The 9,135-nt window shown below is 45.4% G+C and overlaps 1 long non-coding RNA gene across 1 annotated transcript; it reads left to right on the forward strand.

The window, feature by feature from the left end:
• Positions 1 to 678: 678 nt before the first annotated feature.
• LOC146334710 (uncharacterized) lies at positions 679 to 8,818 on the forward strand. Its single transcript, XR_014786267.1, has 4 exons — positions 679 to 2,408; positions 4,470 to 4,634; positions 5,906 to 6,047; positions 6,975 to 8,818. It is a non-coding gene; the product is annotated as an uncharacterized LOC146334710 (long non-coding RNA).
• Positions 8,819 to 9,135: the final 317 nt, after the last annotated feature.

Consider the following 9,135-nt stretch of genomic DNA (forward strand, 5'->3'; position numbering starts at 1 on the left):
TTTCTGTCTTCCAAAGTATTAGCTATCCCGCCCAATTTTGTGTCATCTGCAAATTTGATCAGCATTCCCTGCACCTCCTCCTCCAAGTCATTAATACAAAGGTTGAAGAGCACTGGGCCCTGGACTGAGCCTTGTGGTACCCCACTCATTACCTCTCCCCAGCTTGAGAAGGTCCCATTGATAAGCACTCTTTGAGTCCGATTCTGTAGCCAACTGTGGATCCACCGGATCGTTGTTTCATCTAGCCCACCTTGAGCTAGTTTGCTCATCAGGATATCATGGGGCACTTTGTCGAAAGCTTTGCTGAAGTCGAGGTATATGATGTCTACAGCATTCCCACGGTCTACAAGGGAGGTTACTTGATCAAAAAATGAGATCAGATTCGTCTGGCAGGACTTGTTTTTGACAAATCCATGTTGGCTATATATGTAAACTCAAAGCAGAATCAAATTACATCATACTGCTTATGAGAAATATTTCTTGAGATTATAAAGGAGAACATTGCTAAGGATTTTAAGAACATCATAGTTAACAAAACTGTTTAGGAAACATTTTTTTTCGATCAAAGATTTATAGTCTTAATAGGATAGTAAGAGCTTTCATCTAAGCACCAATTATCTTCCCACAGCTCCTACTGATTGGTATTATGCATATTTACTTGTTCAAATTGTTAATTATGTGTCATTAACCATTTTCAGTTGTTTTCACTTGGCATTTCATTCCAAAACGCCTTATATTGTTTTGAGAGAGGTGAGTTAACAGTTTCTCAATATCCTTCCTAGCAATTCCATTAAAGTGAAATCAACTGTTCTGTAAAAACCCGAGACAATGTGAAACTTTAATGTTTTTACTGTATGTTGTCCTAGGCACCTGGTAGATGGAGGGTGAGATCTATAATTTTAATAAACAAAAAAACAAACAAGGTTACTTTGGAATACACCCCATTAAAATCAACAGGGCTTACTTCCAAGAAAGGATGATCTATGTGGATTTAGTTTCTGAACGAATTTGCAGAATAAACTGCACTAATGTTGCAGTAAGGATGATTAGGACTGGTGCACCAACTGGGCTGTAGATTTCTCTTCCCAGGGACCTCCAAATGTATCCTTGTTTGGGTGGTCCTCCCTCCTCTGCAGGTTTTGGACTGCACAGTGCTTGCTGTAGTTCCTAACCTGTTTGGAAAAAAAACTGGCAATGGGGTGCAACAGACCAGCATCGCCCCTCCCTCAACTTTCATCCACTGCCATGCTTTAAATCTAACTTTGCTGAAAGGATTTATGTAGAAAACCTTCCCCCAACAAGCAGTGGAAACAATGCCAACCCACCCCGCTGGTGCTTTGGTTCATCCTTATTGCCCCCCATGAGATACAGGGAGAGGTGACTCAGGTCTGTGTGTAAGCAGGAAACAACAGAGAAGCCTGCAAGTCTATGCTGCTGGCGTCTCCCCTAGAAATCTGTTGGAGTTGGTTAAAGATGTGGGCCTCCCTTCATGCTCCTCCTGTATATGCGTGTAGATAAAGCACAGAGTACAAAAACTAAACTGTACGCTTCCAGGGGCCGCGTTCCAAGGAAACCAAACCCCTGGGTCACACTCACATCCCTGGAGTTCTCACCACTCAGAAAAAGTGGGTCGTAAGGGCCTGAGAGTTTGAAAAGTGCCCCTGGACACAAGCAGCGTTCATTTTTCTCATCACTGAGCAGCTGCTGTCTGCTCCACAGATAGTATAAAACTTGGATCGCTCCCCAGCACAGCTTTAGTACCCCCACCCCCCAAGTTTGAGGATGGACAAGGCACAGGTAAGGAGTGAAACTAGCAATATCCATATGGCAGAGAATGTGTTTGCAAAGCCAGTGAAAGGCAGGCAGGCAGGCAGGCAGGCAGGCAGGGAGGGGATGGGGCTGTGCTGGCTTTCTTAGGCTCTCTCCTGCCTCGCTGGGCAGAGAGAACTCAGACGGAGGGATTGTTGCAGTTGGAGTCCATGCATTTTTACTCAAGAGAACATTCCACTACGCCCTGTGTGTCTTAAGCCGAAGCCGATGTGCTTGCGATTGCAGCCTAGATAGATAGATGTCTGCTCCCAGCAGCTGCGTGACAAACATCTTGAGAAATTATGTCTGGAACCCCTAAGTGTGGGCGATGACTGTGCTTACTCGGTAGCAAGTCAAAGGCACTCTGCACACACTCCAAAGCACTCATCTTTATTTCTACTTCACCAGCTTGATTCAAGGCATTGAAAACAGATGCTGGTGTTACAGCCATGGAAAAGGCCTTTTCAGAATTGCTTAAAGCTCTATGCAGCTTCCCCGGGGAAGAATCCGTGAACAGACCCAGCAAGAGAGAGACTTCATCTTCAGAGGCAGTCTACCTCTGAATGCAACTTGTTGAGGCTGGGGGGAGCAGTGCTGAGGTGAGGCTGTTCCCTTTGTGCCCTGCTGGTGGGACTCCTCAAGGCATCTGACTGGTTGCTGCGGGAAGCCAGATGCTGGGTTAAATGGGCCTTTGGCCTGATCCAGCTGCAAGGCCCTTCTTATGTTCCCGACCAAAATTTCTCCAATAGGCAGGACAGGGGCTGTGATAGCAAACCCCCGCTATTTGAAGATGTTGCTTATGCATCATCATGTTAGACTGCAGTCACCTTATTTATTGCATTCTGACTTGATCTGTTTGGAGATGATATCTAAAAAATGGTCTGTTAGGGGTCTTAGCTCCCTAAAACCACTCCGTAATGAAATATTTTTATTTGGAATGGTTTTCCGCAAAAAACAACTGTTTATCTGATGCAGGGATTTTGATGTGAAGATGGTCCTGAGGCCTTGCTTTGTTCCTGTCGAAGGCCTGTTTCGGGGGCGGGGGGCGGTGGTGGAGCAGGTAAAGTCAATTCTGATCGGCTGGGGATTCTTGCTAGGTGGGGAAAAGCGGGAAAGGAGACTTGCAGTCCGTCAGTCTGTGGCAGTCAGTGAGGGAGAAGGTCTGCTGTTCGGCGGGTGGTGTTTTAGAAAAGCTAGGAGAAAGCTGAGGAGAAAGTGCCTAGCTAAGGCCTGAATATTGCACCGTTTCTTCTCTGTGGGATAACCATAATACGTGGCTGGTGAAGGTCAGGTGCAGGGTGGCTGTGTTATGCCAGGAGGCTGCCCTAAGATCTTGCCAGAAGAAGGTGATTCAAGCAGGCTGTAAAAAGCCAGATATTGTCCACACAGTCCTAAATACATCTGTACAATACAATACAAGCTTTGGGAGCCAGAGGAAGGCTACTCAAGAGCGGGCACTTGGTGCGGGTGTATTTGGCGAGGGTGAAGGTTGAGGGAATTTGGCCCGAGGTAAAACAAGTCATTAAGGGGCTTGTAGCAGCAACACTGTCTCTTGAGTGCTTCAGAGTTGTCACTAAGCAGCCTTTTGAAATCCCCAAACTAAATATTAGCATTCCCTTATATGCAAAATAGCTGTTCAGTAGATTCACTTGTTTAATAGTTCATTTGGTCTCTGGGGTGGGTAAGCGTCTTATAGCAGCTACTAGGAGGTTTTAAAGTATTCTCAAGAGAATTGTGGAACTCTAACTTGCAGTGGCAGAGAGTTCCTCAGGCCCTGAAAGATGAGCATTTGCTATAAATAGGAAATACTGCAGCTGGAATTGCCCAGTGAAGGAGCCATAAATCACCCAATAGGCGCACCACTCAGTCGGAGTTTAAATTAATAGAGGAGACACTTAAGTCTTGGATTAATGGAGAAGAAGCTTAAGTCATGGGTCCCTCCAGTCTGGAGCCCTCAAATGCAGAAGGTTGGGGGTGCACCCCCCTTTCCATATATCCCACAGGATTTTTTTAATGGCTGATTTTAGTACAGATTTTAGTACTACAGAGCTAAAGGCGGTTAAGGGATGAGGCCACTGCTCGATGATAAAGCACCTCCTTTGCATGCAGAAAGTGAACCAGCTCCCCACGATTTTGTGTTTTCATTTGTTAATGGCTCCTTTTACCACAGCAGAGCAGAAAGAGGGTCAGGGCTGGAAGAGTCTACTCAGAAGCAAGAATCTACTTATGAGGAGGAAAAAGCAGCCACACAGGAATTTGCTTTGGGTACTATGGAAAGGGGCAAAGCTGGAAAGGTCTACTACTCAGCTGTGAGTAGTAATGAGGCAGACTCAATTCAGCTGTGCCTATATAGCCACCGGCAGAGTTTATATGAGCTCTCAGTCCTCCCCATTCCTTTGCTGGGTAGAGACTGTTTATGCAGGTCTTCCAGTACCTTGGCCAAGCAGGCCGATGAGCAGACTGGGCGCCTACTCTGCCCCCCCCCCCCGGCTGTCACCAGAAAAAGAAGAGCAAACAGACCTTATTGAAATACAGCTTCAGGAGGTCTGAAAAGTAAGGCACCTCTCTAGGTATCACAACCAGTAAGGTTTACATTGTATTAGTTTTGGTGTTTTATTCCTTCGCATATGTAGTTATACATTTGCACTCCTTTGCTTCAGCTTGTCTGTGGCCTCCAGATACGACTCGGGATAGTGCCTTGGCTGGGTGGCCAAAGACTTCCATGGCCTCTGCCTCTGTTCACCTCCTCCAGGGCAGGTTGAATGAAAAGTGAAAGGCAGCTTCTGATGAAGGGATGTCTGGCAACTGCAGTCAGCACGAGCCAGGCAAGTCCCCAGTTTATTGTGCTGGTTGATTTTAGGGCTGGGGTTCAAACATGACTGGCAAACTGGACTCTCCTTCATGGGGATGGCTGAGCGTAGAGCTGGGATTCACACGATCCTCGCTGGTCTCTTCATGGGGATGGCTGAGTGTAGAGATGGGATTCACACATTCTTCACTGGTCTCCTCTTCGTGGGGATGGTTGAGGTCAGAGCTGGGGTTCATACTTTACTGGCTAGAGCTACAATGAGTTCTGTCTGTAAAGTTTCTCATGTGCAAGACAGCAAATTTGAGGTTTGTTACCAAATGACCTGGAGGCTGAAAGTGTCCCCCATAGGCTGTCGGTGTTACCTTTTTAAATGTCAAATTTGTGCCCATTTATTCTGTGTGAGGACTGTCCAGTTTGCCCTCTTTACTTGGTAGGAGGGCATTTCCGAGACATGGCAGATCTCTACACCTCAAGTTTATTGCGCATTCATGGTTGCTCGCTCACTGAATTGTGCGGGTCCATTACATGACGTCGCTGTTGTTCAGTCATTATTCCACTATTTCCTCCCACCTATCCCGTGTTTTCCTCAAACGGAAAAAATGGGGTATTTTTCCAGATATGTGCAAATGGAGCACCATGTCCTCCCTGTGTATTTCTCCCCTAGTGTGAATGAAGTGCTGGGTGTGGTTGTTGGGGGCGTGGTCATGATGTTGAAGGTGGTGATGAAGGTCTGATGGGCATTCAACCTTCCTGCACCTGAGCCATTTTGGCTCCTCTCCGTTTTCAGCCTGCCTGTTCAAAACAGGGCAGCAGGGACTGGCCAAAAGCATGGAAGAGGGAGGCAGGGCCTAGGAAGATTGGGTGGGTGGGGGGCTGTCCATGTGTCAGTCCCCATCCACCACTAATGTGCAAGGGGAGGGAAAGGGGCAGGAGCAGAGGAGCAAGTATCGCTGAACCTGGAGCGTGCGTAACGCCTCCTCACAGAAACATAATGCTATGGGAACAGCATAGAAGGAAGCATGTGTAAAGGGAATCAGTTGTGATCCTGCATTTAAAACAGAAGCGGAAAGCCCCATTTTAAGTGCAGGATTTTAGGCTGGTGTAGAAAACCCCATGATGGGATATACTACGTTTGAAAATGTCCTCTGACATTGTGTCTGCAGCCATTCGGTCTGGTCACGGTGTTGTCTGGGCTGATGTGGGTTGATGTGGGGCGAGAGCTGGCAGTGGTGTTTGGTGCAAGGTCTGGTGCAAAATATCCTGCTACATTTTGCATTGTTTCTGAAGGTCAGATGAAGAAGTTTCTAAATTACGAAATGGCGGAGGCGTGGCTAATCAGAAAATCATGTGAGACGTCCTTTTCAGCCCCATGAACTGGAATCTACAAACATGTTTTGTTAACTGGCTATATTTAGTCTCCAAGATCCAGGTTAGGCCAGAGATAATTGCTCGTATATATTTGTCTTTTCTCTCTCACTTTCCCCCCACCCCTTTTCCTTTAAATTCTTTCTGTTTAAATGGATATGCTATACGGTACTGAAATTTACTGTTTGAGGTTGTATAGAAACGTGCACACTCATTTATATATCCAGTATAAAATATATTAGTGATTGTTGTAAGGTTGATTTTAAGCTTTATTATTATACAACAATATAAAATTTATTAGTGACTTATTATTTATCCTTCCTAATTTCCTTTCTTTTTTATTATTACTATCATTATTATGAGACTGGTTAGTAATATTTCAGGCTGGTTAAATTGTTAAGCTCTGCTATTATACGTTAACTGGATATGGTTATTGGAAATGAATTGTCAGCCTGCTTCCTTGCTTTAAGACTGGTGATATGATATTGAAATGTAAGGTTGATTATCTATGTTGTACTGAATTGTAATATTGGCAGTGTAATAGGTATAACTTTTAAGTAGAATGGGATTTGAAGTTTGTGTGTAACAGAGTTCAAATTTAATCATTTTAAGTAACTTCTTAATATTTTTTTCATTTTTTTCTTGCTTTCTTCTTCCTTCTCCTCCTGTTTTCTTTTTTCATTTTCCCCCCTCTTTTTTGTTATTGCTGTGTCCTCATAAGAATACTATATTGCTGGGAAACTGTAGGTACTGATTAGGTTGTTGGTACTGTTTATTTCATTTATAAAGATAAAAATAGAATTAAAAGTATTTAAAGAAAAGAAAATCAAATGAGCAAACAAACTCTATTGAAATACAGCTTCAGTTTGAGGGAGGTCTGAAAAGTAAGGTGCCTCTCTGGATATCGCAGCCAGTAAGGTTTACATTGTATTAGTTTTGGTGTTTTATTCCTCCTCATATGTAATTACCCATTTTCTCTCATTTGCTCCAGCTTGTCTGTGGCCTCCAGATATGGACTCAGGATACTGCCTTGGCTGGGTGGCTGAAGACTTCAATGGGCTTTTCCCCAGCATGCTGCCTACATTAGGAGGCAGTCCTAGTTGGATGATATAGTAGGAAAGGGAGTAGTGGTATATGACCAGGTCCAAAACCCACGATGAGGTAATTAGGGGTTATAAAAAACAAGAGTCTGATGTGATTGCTCAGAGAGATCCTGGAAGAATGAAAAGCCTACAAAACATGATTACCTAACCTCTGCCAAAGATGCCTTACAGATGGATAGCTGTGAGATCTTAATGATGAGAGCTTTGTTGGCTGAAAGACTAATCCTTTGATTTTACTAAGAAACGTGCTAGCCACTATTTTATTACACTTCTAATTAGGGATGTTAGAGAATTCCGCCACGGATCCCGGGGGGGTGAATTCCAGTGAATTTGGCCCCCCGGAATCCGTGGCGCAACAGAGCCCCCTGCCCCTCCACCCCGTGAAAGCCCCATGAAACGGAGCCTACCTGGCTGCAGCTGCACCATTTGCATCCCTGCTTTAGCCGTGATAGGCTACGTAAATATTTACGTAGCCTATCACTGGCTACCATAGGGACGCAAATGGAGTCCCCTACTCAGGACGCCATTTGCGTCCGCACCAGCCCGGCAGCGGCCTGGCAGGATTCCGGGGGGAAGGAACGGATTGCCTCCCCACCTGCAGAACCGAGCGGAGCCAGGTAAGCAGGGTTTTGTACACCCCTACTTCTAATACAGTCAGGGCCAGAAATATTGGAACAAGGATAAGTGTTTTGGCAGTTTGCCTCTGTACACCACCACATTGAAGTTGAAAGGAAACACACCCAGATGGAAGCAAAGTCCGGACTTTCAGCTGTCATTCAAGGGGTGTGACAAAAGTGGGGCACTAACCATTCAGGAAGTACAGCCAGTGGCAGACACACACCCCCATCGTTGGTGGTTCATAAGTAATGGAACAAACCAACATCATTTCAAACTTAAGGATTGCCTTTAATACCGGGATAAAAATACTTTGTAGTCAATGACTGCCTGATGTCTGGAACCCATGGACATGACCACATGCTGAGTTTCCTCCCTCGAGATGCTTTACCAGGCCTTTACTGCAGCTGCCTTCAGCTGCTGCTTGTTTGTGGGTCTTTCTGCCTTCAGTCTTGTCTTCAGTTAGTGAAACGCATGCTCTGTTGGGTTGAGATCGGGTAGCTGATTTGGCCATTGAAGAACATCCCACTTCTTTGCCTTGAGAATCTCTTGGGTAGCTTTTGCTGTATGTTTTGGGTCATTATCCATCTGCAATATGAAGCAGTGTCCTATCAGTTTGGCGGCATTCGGCTGAATCTGAGCAGAAAGTATAGCCCTATACACTTCAGAAATCAACCTGCTGATTTTATTAGCACTCAGGTCATCAATAAACACCAGTGACCCGGTTCCATTGGTGACCATACATGCCCATGCCATCACACTGCCTCCACCATGTTTGACAGATGATGTGGTATGCTTTGGATCATGAGCTGTTCCTTTCCTTCTCCTTACTTTTCTCTTCCCATCATTCTGGGACAAGTTAATCTTGGTTTCATTAGTCCAAAGAATCTTATTCCAGAACTGGGCAGGCGTTTTTAGTAGGGATGTACGAAAATTCCGCCACGGATCTCGGGGAGGCCAAATGCCAGTGCATTCGGCCCCCCAAAATCGGTGGCGGAACGGCCCGCCCCCCCCGGGACGGGACTTACCTGGGGCGGATCTTCCTGGTGGCGGCAGCTCCGGCAGCGGTTCGGCAGCGGGTCTTCTGACCGGCTGCCACCGCCGCCATTTCCAAGTTAAAAAAAAAAAAAAAACATGATAGGCTACGTAAAGATTTACGTAGCCTATCACGGCTAAATTTTAAAAAAACACTGTGATAGGCTACGTAAATCTTTACGTAGCCTATCACGGCTGATTAAAAAAATAAATAAATGCGTGTACGCAAATGGCGGCGCCCATGGGCGCCGCCATTTGCGTTCCTTATTTTGGCACATCTTAGTCTACGTAAACATTTATGTAGACTAAGATGGCGAAAATAAGAGGAACGCAAATAGCGTAGACGCTACGCTATTTGCGTTCCCCTTATTTTTGCCATCTTAGTCTACGTAAATGTTT

The sequence above is a fragment of the Heloderma suspectum genome, chromosome 17, assembly GCF_057233095.1.
Source record: "Heloderma suspectum isolate Gila_16-S chromosome 17, 16-S_ref, whole genome shotgun sequence".
Taxonomy (NCBI): domain Eukaryota; kingdom Metazoa; phylum Chordata; class Lepidosauria; order Squamata; family Helodermatidae; genus Heloderma; species Heloderma suspectum.